This window comes from Saccopteryx bilineata, chromosome 4 (genome assembly GCF_036850765.1).
Source record: "Saccopteryx bilineata isolate mSacBil1 chromosome 4, mSacBil1_pri_phased_curated, whole genome shotgun sequence".
Classification (NCBI taxonomy): Eukaryota; Metazoa; Chordata; class Mammalia; order Chiroptera; family Emballonuridae; genus Saccopteryx; species Saccopteryx bilineata.
In genome coordinates, this window is record NC_089493.1 from 272,357,522 (window position 1) to 272,367,879 (window position 10,358).

A 10,358-nucleotide genomic window follows, 5' to 3' on the forward strand; every position below is an offset into this window, starting at 1 on the left:
CTGCTCACATTAGCAGCACACATACTAACATTAGACACAGAAAAGATTAACATGGCCACTGCGCAAGGGTGACACACAAATTTGTGAACTCCATATTTTAAAAAAAGAAAAAAGAAAGAAAAAAAAGGCCCTGGCTGTTTAGCTCAGTTGGTTAGAGTGTTGTCCTGAAACACCAAGGTTGTGGGTTCTTATCCCGGTCAGGGCACACATGGGAAACGACCAATGAATCCACAACTAAGCGGGACAATAAAGCTTCTCTCTCTCTCTCCCCTCCCCTTCCTCTCTCTGTCTCTCTAAAAATCAAATAATAAAAGAGAGAGAAAAAATAAAGGCTATAATGAGATATAATTGACATATAATATTATATTAGTTTCAGGTGTACAACGTAATGATTCGATATGTCTCTATTCCAAAAAAGATTACCACAATAAATCTAGTCAACACCCAAATCAGCTTGCTTTTCTTTTTCTTTTTTCTTTTTTTTTTTTACAGAGACAGAGAGAGAGTCAGATAGGGACAGACAGACAGGAATGGATAGAGATGAGAAGCATCAATTATCAGTTCTTTGTTGTGACACCTTAGTTGTTCATTGATTGCTTTCTCATATGTGCCTTGACCACGGGTCTTCAGCAGACCGAGTAACCCCTTGCTTGAGCCAGCGACCTGGTAAGCTTTTGCTCAAACCAGAGGAGCCAGCACTCAAGTTGGCAACCTTGGGGTCTCGAACCTGGGTCCTCCACATCCCAGTCTGATGCTCTATCCACTGTGCCACCGCCTGGTCAGGCAGCTTGCTTTTCTATTTCCAATATTACCATTCTTTTCAAGACCCCTCCTCACTCCAGGGAATCCCCCCTCCTGGCAAACAGTGATTTGGCTTTATTATTGCATAGAAAAATAACAGCTCTTAGGCATGAAGATCCCCTTCAAATTCCTACCAGCTCACCTAGGAGTTAACTATATCTGCAAAATCTCGTTCCCTCCAGCTTTGCAGGAAGATGCTTCTCTTCCCTGGATTTGAGTCTAATTCTTCCAGTGCAGCTCTTGCATGCCCGAGTTTTTACTTGCTCCATCAGTTAACACCTCTCTCTCCTGAATTTTCAGCCTCTCCCTCTATATTGTTTTCTTTGCTGCAGCCTATTTTATTTTATGTGCCAGTTTCTCCCATCAGGACAGAAATTCTTCCTAAATACTGCATCCTTCCCCAGGTAGCACACCTTTCCTGTCACCTTGGAGCCAGAATCCTCACAAGCAGAGTCCACACTTGCTTTCCCTGCTTCCTTATCCTCATTGCAAGTTAGATTTCTGACCTATCACGTCTCTGAAACGGCTCTCCCCAGGATCGCTGTGGCCTCCCAATAACCAAGCCAAACGATTTGTCCCTTTTGAGCTCTCTGAAGCATGTCCTTGTCGACCAGTTTCTCTGTCTTAAAACTTCTTCCTCCTTTGAATTCCACCACCTCTTTTCGCCCTCCTCTTCTCTCCATCTCTTTTCCAACTCCTTCACAGACCCCCCCCTCACCCTGCAATCTCTCAGTGTGGTGCTGGATCCCAGAATTAGTCCTCGGCTTGCTTCCTGCCTTGTTCACACATACTCTCAAGATGAGCCCATCTACTCCCATGGTTTCAACCACTAAATTACGGAGTCCCAGATTTAAATTTCCAACCTAGCTGTTTTCTTGAACTTCAGATCTTTATCTTCCATAAAACTGATTACTTGACATCCCTAACTGAATGTCCCCAAGGACACTTCAAACATAATATGCCCCAAACCTAATTCAGCATCTTGCCACCAAATGTACATACCTTCTCCTTTATTCAACCCAATTCCTTCAATTCCTTGTTCCACATCCACAAGCCACAAAGGAAGATATATCACGATTGACAAGGAGGATTGGAGGGTTGGCCTTCCCGTGCTCTCCCAGCCTTGAGAGAGAGGTCATTTGCCAGCAGCTTCCCCAGCACAAAAGCCTGGCTAACAGCCCACTTGCTCTCAACCCAGCTCATCTCTCTCTTCGGCCTCCGATGCACCCACTTTCATTAATCACTGCTGTTCTTTAGCCTGGACTTCTCTCCCCATTGTCTGCTTCGTAAACGTAGCTAATGTTCAGAGTGGCTGTCTCACCTAGTCTCTCACCCCTTCCCTGCCACATGAAGTGTGCCTCAATGAATACTAGAAGCTTGTCATCGAGAGCAGTGTTTTTCGACCCTCAGTCTGCAGACTGCTGCCAGTCTGCCAGAAGTTTTGTGCCAGTCCATGGAAGGGTTAACCACCTTGATGTTGTATGAAGATTAGACACCCAATGATCTAAGTTGAATTCGCTTATGCTCAGGGTGATTGCCACTTATCAGCCTGTATTGTTGGTAAAAATACTATTGAGGTTGTCGTAGAGATCTCTGGAACTTGTAGGCTCATTGGAACAATCTTTTGCACCGTGCAGAGCATTTACAGATCATATGCAACAGACAAAAAGCATTCGGACAAACTTATGTAGCGTTCAACATATTGTGTACATGTGGAGTTAAGAAATCAAGCATCAGTTTGTCTGAGTTGCACTGCTATGAGCAGTAAGATAAAACTTTATTGAGTGTTTCCATTTCCCGCCAGTTAGGCCGTCGGTCCCTAAGCATAAAAAGGTTGAAAACCACTGATCTAGAGCTACTTTTCCCAGAGTACTTTGTATCCTGGGTTCCACAGGTGACCCAACACTCACCAAGCAGAATTGTGCACTTGAGCGTTGAAGGGGGGAAGTGAACGCTGCATTGGAGGCCAGGCTTCTTCTCTTTCGGGGACAAGCTTGGATGTGCAAGTGTTAAAACTTTTCCTTTTGCTGTGAGTGTACCAAAGGTCCCAGTATTGTAAAAATAACAGGGTGGGGGCATCCATTTGACTGGGTTATTAATCTCTGTGGTATCTCCAAGGTCGGGTAAAATGCCTGGCACATAATAGAAACTCAAATTAATACACGAAAGAAATTTGTATTATGATCATGTTCAAATAATTACCTCTCGCCATAGATTTTTTTCTCATGTGTTTTATTGGTCATAGAATATAGGAGCATGAATTGCTGCCATAGATATCATGAAGGCAGGGAATTTCAGGATGTCGTCATGCTTGGGCTGTGGGAACAGGCTTCCCTCAAGTTGTAAGAAACTCTAGGGGTCTTGTTTTGAGCAGAACACGGCGGGCGGGCTCGTTGGTTTGGGGTGCATGCTAGTAGCTACGGATTTCTTTACTGTGCAAAAAGACATGGACCTTGAAGTGCTCTCTTCCCAAGTTCTTTTTAAGATTTTATTTATTGATTTTACAGAGCGAGGTGAGAGAGGGGAGTGGAGCGAGAGGTATCAGCTCATACCTGCTTCACTTTAGTTGTTAATTGCCAGCTTGTTGTTTGTCATACGTGCCTTGACTGGGCAAGCCCAGGGTTCTTTTTGTTTTTGTTTTTAATTTTTTAATGAGAGAAGGGGAGGCAGATACAGACTCCTGCATGCACTCTGACCAGGATCCACTTGGCAAGGCCACTAGAAGGCGATACTCTGCCCATCTGGGGAAGCCGGAGCCATATTTTAGCGCCTGAGGCAGAGGCCATGGAGCCATCCTCAGCTCCCAGGGCTAACTCACTTGAGCCAATCAAGTCATAAGCCCAGGGTTTCTTTTTTGTTGTTGTTGTTTTCTTTTTTTTAAAGACTTTATTTATTCATTTTAGAGAGGAGAGAGAGAGAGAGAGAGAAGAGGGGAGGAGCAGGAAGCATCAACTCCCCTATGTGCCTTGACCAGGTAATCCCAGGGTTTTGAACAGGCCATCTCAGTGTTCTAGGTTGACACTGTATCCACTGCGTCATCACAGGCTTTTGATGAATGTTGTTTTATATTTTTCATTTATTACTTAATTATAATAAAACAAAATAATAATAAAATATAGATGCAAAAATAACACATCTAGAATTTCATGAAAATAGTGTTTTATGAATTTAGTTTTAAGGTCTATGGTTGTCTTACCTACTATTGCATATTACGTTCTCATTGATTCCTTCCTTATGTCTCCAGGTGACTTGTTCCATCACCTCTGGAAGGACAGTCAAATCCCCCTGGTGGGCAGGTGAGCATCTTGGAGCCACACCTCCAGTCCTCCCTCCCACTTCAGGCCCAGTCTGTGTGGCATTTCCACTGACCTATCAGTTCGGGTTTAAGCCGTTCACAATTTAAATATCTATAACCTCAACATGATTCCAACACATGGGGAGAAAAAGCAGAAACTATATATAATCTCCTGCACACTGTCTCTTTTCTTTAACTTTTATCCTTTAATTCATTTTAGAGAGGAGAGGCGCGCTGTCTCTTAACGCTCCCATCTCTGAGGCCTCTCCACCCCTCCACAGCTTTCCCCCTACAGGCATCCCCACCCACCTAGAGACTGCCCTGGATTTGAGCCTCCTTCTCAGGGGCAGTAAAAGGTATCAGGGAAAAACAACCTGCCTTTTGGGGGCTTCCTAACTCCGACATTTGTTTAGAACTGCCCGTCAAAAGTCTGTTCGGCTGGCTAGAAACATTAAGGGGTACTGAAACATTAAATATCCTAAGGCAATAGAAGATCAAAATAATCTGCAGGAGCAAACTATTCTGCAAAGAGCTAGATAGCAAATATCTTCAGCGTAGCGGGCCACACTTTTGTCTCGGTCCAATTTTTATGCTGTTGAGGGAAAGCTGCCACCGAGAGACAGAAACGATAGGGGGAGTCAGATTTCGCTCACTGCAAGTATTTTGCCAGCCCTGGTGTAAGAAGTAAATCAATCCCCCCTTCATCGCGATCTCTTCTATTGTACTCCCTTCAGTGTTCTGATGATAACTGACAGCCGGCTTCATTTCTGATTCAGGCTCCGTTATTCATTTGTGAAGAACAATGAATAGCCAACTCTTCAGATGATTAATATTACTAATTTTTGATAAAATGAATTGGCTAAAATACGGAGATTTATCAGAAAATGAATGAACTAATGGTTAGTGTTAACAAGATATGGGGAAGTCACAGCTCTGCTCTAGGCTCCAGTTTTGTTCTTTGTATTCAATCTGTAAGATCAGGGGATTGTCTCTGTTTCTTTCTTAAACAAAACCTCCCATTGTTTTCTGCATTTCTTTTACAGAATTAATTCATGCTGATTTAGTACGTCTAGAAAATAAGCAGAAAGAAGAAAACATGCATTCCCACAACACCACCTTGAAGAGGTGACACTTAACATTTTGGCATACGTCCTTCCTGCTGTCTACCAATTTAGATAGTCTATTTACTTCTCTCTCTATCCTTTAAATCAGTGGTCCCCAACCTTTTCTGGGCCACGGACCGGTTTAATGTCAGAAAATATTTTCACAGACTGGCCTTTAGGGTGGGATGGATAAATGCACAAGATAAAATTATGTGACCGGCGTAAAAACTGTGGAATTTTTTTATAAATAAATTTTTATTAATTTTAATGGGGTGACATCAATAAATCAGGGTACATATATTCAAAGAAAACATGTCCAGGTTATCTTGTAAAACTGTGGTATTTTTAAATATAATTGTCGGACTTAAGAGACAAGCGTCAAGAGTGAGTCTTAGACGGATGTAACAGAGGGAATCTGGTCATTTTTTAAAAATAAAACATCGTTCAGACTTAAATATAAATAAGACAGAAATAAAGTAAGTTATTTATTCTTTCTCTGCGGACCAGTACCAAATGGCCCACGGACCAGTATCGGCCCACGGCCCAGGGGTTGGGGACCACTGCTTTAAATAATAAAAATGGAATAACAATGAACAGCTTTGTGAGCTCAGATTTTTTATTTAGTATAACATAAATACTTTTGATATTAAATATTTTTTCAGTATCATATTTATTCGCTGAATAGTATTCTATTATGTGAATGCACCACATCCATTTAGCCTATCTCCCTTTTTCTTAGTTTTTTTCTTTTCCCATTGATTTGAAAGAGAGAGAAAGGGGAAGGAGAAGATAGAGAGAGAGGGTAAGGCGAAGAAGCATCAACTCACCATTCCACTTACTCTTCCATTTAGTTGGGCACTCATTGATTCCTTCCCCTATGTGCCCTGACCAGGGATTGAACCCGTGACCTAGGCGCACTGGAATGATGCTTTATCCACTGAGTCATCCCCTGGGGCTAGGTTGTTCCTAATCTTTTGTTTCTATAAACTACATTGCAGTAGACATCATTTTTGCTTTTTAATTTTATTTAGAAAATTAAATCTAATTGCGTGACATTGATCAATAAGAGTATAGTGTACATGGTGTTTAGGTAAACATCTCTATAGCATTCAAACTGTTGTGTTGCGGGCCCATCATCCAAAGCCAAATCACTTCCCGTCACTGTATATCTGTCCCTCTTTCCTCCCCTCCCTCCAAACCCTTCCCCTCCAACCTTCTCCCCTACCATAGACATCTTCCTAGAGAAAGCTTTGCACACATTCGTGATGTATTTCCTTACTGCTTTCAACTTGAAACTTTTTCATACAGTCAACGGTCATTCCATGTCTGGCCAATAGAGGGCATTTTAGGCTTTCCTTGTCAGGACAAGGCCATAAAGCCATTTCTACAGTACATAACAAAAATAGTGTTTGTGAAAATGATTCGATTTTGGATCTTCAGTAATTACTAATAACCCCTAAAGGGAGAATCAGTCATTTATTTTTATGTCTAACAAGATTACACACACACACACACACACACACACACACACACACACACACGCTGAATACACAATGAACTGCTTTGTTAGGATTCAAAACCAAAATGAATAAAAATTATCTTTTTCCCAATTCGGAATAACTAGGGGGTGCTATGCTTCATGCAAAGCCCTGAAGTCCTGGCAGAAGACTGTTGAAAGGTGACACACAGGAAAGGGAACTCAATGCGAAAACACTGACCTTGCCAGAGAAAAGCCCGGGCTCTGCAGCTCTCTAGAAACCCAGACCTGGCACATCTTGCCTAGACCGTTACTTATCTACCTCCTACCACCCAGGTTTCCTAGGTTTTATTAGAGCTTGAAATAATTGCTTTATGTGCATTTTTCTTGATTTTCACCAAGACCATAAATTAGTGATCTGACTATACTTGTTGGCATACCCAATTTTATTTTATTGGGTTTTTTTTTGGCATACCTAATTTTAATTACACCTAGCAGATTACTAAATCCAAGGGAGGTACTTAAGTAGTTGTCACTCGATGCTCAGGACAACTTTCTATTCCGGTGGAAGTGTAGATCAGTGGTCTCCAACGTTTATTTTTTGGGCCACGGACCGGTTTAATGTCAGAAAATATTTTCATGGACCAGCCTTTAGGGTGGGATGGATAAATGTATCACATGACCAAGACAAGCGTCAAGAGTGAGTCTTAGACGGATGTAACAGAGGGAATCTGGTCATTTTTAAAAAAATAAAACATCGTTCAGACTTAAATATAAATATAAATAAAACGGAAATAATGTAAGTTATTTATTCGTTCTCTGCGGACCAGTACCAAATGGCCCACGGACCAGTACTGGTCCACGGCCCGGGGTGTTGGGGACCACTGCTGTAGATGATTGCTGAGAGGTAGAGTAGTGGTTAAGGGTGTGGGCTCTGGAACCAGGTTGCTTGCATTTGCATCCTGACTCTGCCACTTGCTAGCTGTACTAGGTGCTTTACCTCCCTGAGCCAATGCTTGTAAAATGCAGGTAGTAATAGTATCCACCTCAGATAGGAATAGTGAGATTTAAGTAAGTTTAAACACGCAAAGAGGTTGACACAGGGCTGAGAGAGGCTCTCGATAAATGTTATCAGAATTATTACTTGACGCCTGACTAGGCGGTGGAGCAGTGGATAGAGCATCGGACTGGGATGCAGAGGACCCAGGTTCAAGACCCCAAGGTTGCCAGCTTGAGCACAAGCTCATCTGGTTTGAGCAAAAGCCCACCAGCTGGAACCCAAGGTTGCTGGCTCCAGCAAGGGGTTACTCGGTCTGCTGAAGGCCCACAGTCAAGGCACATATGAGAAAGCAATCAATGAACAACTAAGGTGTCACAACGCGCAATGAAGAACTGATGATTGATGCTTCTCATCTCTCTCCGTTCCTGTCTGTCTGTCCGTCCCTGTCTATCCCTCTCTCTGACTCACTCTCTGTCTCTGTAAAAAAATAAAATAAAATAAATAAATAAAAGAATTATTACTTGACTAAGCGATTACTAAGATTTTCCACCTCATTTTCAGATCCTGTGAATCCTCCTGGCTGGTGCTCTCTCTGAGCTCCTCCATAGCCGCTGAGGACACCAGCTTCTCCCTGGCTTCGCCGGTCCACCTGTGGCTGTGGCCATGGCTATGCTGGCTCCAGGGAGCTCTCTGATGGTCACAGGCCACACATCTACCCTGGACCCTCACCCAGTTACCTCTTTTTAATTTTACACCAGCCATCTTTCATTGGTTAAACAGGAGTTCCATCTGATTCTATCAAATCACATTTCACAGATATAGTCATCTTTAGAGAGCTGACCAAAAATAAAGTACAAAACAGAAATGCTTTTCTTTACAGGGCTCAAAAGAAATGTGCTCAGACCAGAAGAAAGCAAGCTTTGTGAAGGAAGGAATGTTAATAAGGATGGAGATGCAACAGCACGTGTTTCTCCAGGCTACTTCTGCAGCAGTTTCCACTTCCCTGGGTCAACCATTCTGTGCAGCTGTTCTCTGTCCTGCTCCTATTCCAATATGCCCCCCCCCCATTCGAAGTGGACAGGTGTGGGGAATAAAATGCATGTGTTCTTTAGGGGCAACTGTTGGGAGTCAGGCTGGTTAGTTTGAAAATGTCCCCTCCCATTCTGATAGGCCCTAGGAGGGGTATGTGACCTCCTTCCCACAAAGGTGGTGACATCAGGCTAGAAACATAGGAAATACACAAGAGAAAAGACAATTAGCTAAATAAAGCTGACTTTATTGCTACTTGGAGGTTAGAGAAGTTGAGTAACAAGGAATGGGACTCCAGACAGCTGAGCCCTTAATGAAGCTGGAATTGACAGGTAGAGGGGAGAGGGAAGGTTTACAGGAGTCTGGAAGAAGTGGAGAATGAAGGGTACGTCAGAGGGAAGAATCACAGTGCACACAGGAGCAGTGAGGCTGCATGTGCAGGCAGAAGAGTTTAGACGTACTATAACGTGATAGCATTAGAGAATCGAAGAAGGCTTTTTTTTTTTTTTTGTATTCCTCTGAAGCTGGAAACGGGGAGAGACAGTCAGACAGACTCCCGCATGCGCCCGACCGGGATCCACCCGGCACGCCCATCAGGGGCGACGCTCTGCCCCTCCGGGGCGTCGCTCTGCCACAACCAGAGCCACCTTAGCGCCTGGGGCAGAGGCCAAGGAGCCATCCCCAGCGCCCGGGCCATCCCCGCTCCAGTGGAGCCCCGGCTGCAGGAGGGGAAGAGACAGAGAGGAAGGAGGGGGGGGGTGTGTGGAGAAGCAAATGGGCACTTCTCCTATGTGCCCTGGCCGGGAATCGAACCCGGGTCCCCCGCATGCCAGGCCGACGCTCTACCACTGAGCCAACCGGCCAGGGCCGAAGAAGGCTTTTGAACAAAGGAGTGAGAAGACACAGTGCTGAACAAAGCATTGATCTGGCAGCAGTATTCATTTTATTTATTTATTTATTTTTATGTGCCTTTACCACGGGCCTTCAGCAGACCAAGTAACCCCTTGCTTGAGCCAGCAACGTTGGGCTCAAGTGAGCTTTTGCTCAAACCAGATGAGCCCTCGCTCAAGCTGGCGACCTCGGGGTCTCGAACCTGGGTCTTCTGCATCCCAGTCCAATGCTCTATCCACTGTGCCACCGCCTGGTCAGGCAAGAAGGATTCATTTTAAATGGAAGGGTGCAGGGCTAAGGGAGTGGAGTGGAAAGAATGCTATTCGGGTCAGGCTTGGACCTACATACCAGGTCATCACTGTGGCACTAGCTGAGGGGACCTGACTTGGCTGAGACTGTTTCCTCATCCACAAATGACATGGCAGAGGTTCCTGGGAAGATTACCATTCACTGAATATTTTACTGAATTCCTGGAATGTGTCACACACTTTGGTAGGTGTCAGGAGTATAACAATAGACAAGTGAATTCACCCCCAATGAATTACCATCTGGCATAGAAGACAGACAATTAAAAAAATCAACAGGGATTAAACACTGCAGAGTGTGATAAGGTGAAACTTTGAAGGAAGGTAGGCAGGATGGGCATCTCGTGTTTAGTTCCAGGGGTCAAGGAAAGTCTCTCTGAGGAATTTGTTGAGACCAGAGAATGGAGGAGGAGACATGAGGCGAAGAGCAAAGGGAAGAACACTGCAGAGAGAGGCA

At 43.9% G+C, this 10,358-nt stretch overlaps 1 pseudogene; it reads left to right on the forward strand.

Annotated features, from left to right (window-relative positions):
* Nucleotides 1-100, forward strand: LOC136337033 (U6 spliceosomal RNA; annotated as a pseudogene).
* The last annotated feature ends 10,258 nt before the right edge of the window (nt 101-10,358 follow it).